Raw genomic sequence first — 227 nt, 5'->3', positions numbered from 1 at the left:
CATCACTCAGATATATAACCAACTCCATGGAATAAACTCGTTTATTTCTGCCTATACAGACACCTCTGCCAAGGGAGATTGGCCAGCGAATATTAAAGAGAGAGGAATGATGAAGAAAATGTCAGAGTGAAAATGGCAAGGATACGTTGAACGAATGGAACCGGAATTTTGTTATGGGGGCGAGATGCGCTTCCGCTTATGTATGCAATATATATATGTATGTGTTC

This window comes from Penaeus monodon, chromosome 29 (assembly GCF_015228065.2).
Source record: "Penaeus monodon isolate SGIC_2016 chromosome 29, NSTDA_Pmon_1, whole genome shotgun sequence".
Classification (NCBI taxonomy): Eukaryota; Metazoa; Arthropoda; class Malacostraca; order Decapoda; family Penaeidae; genus Penaeus; species Penaeus monodon.
This window is presented reverse-complemented; position numbering follows the sequence as displayed.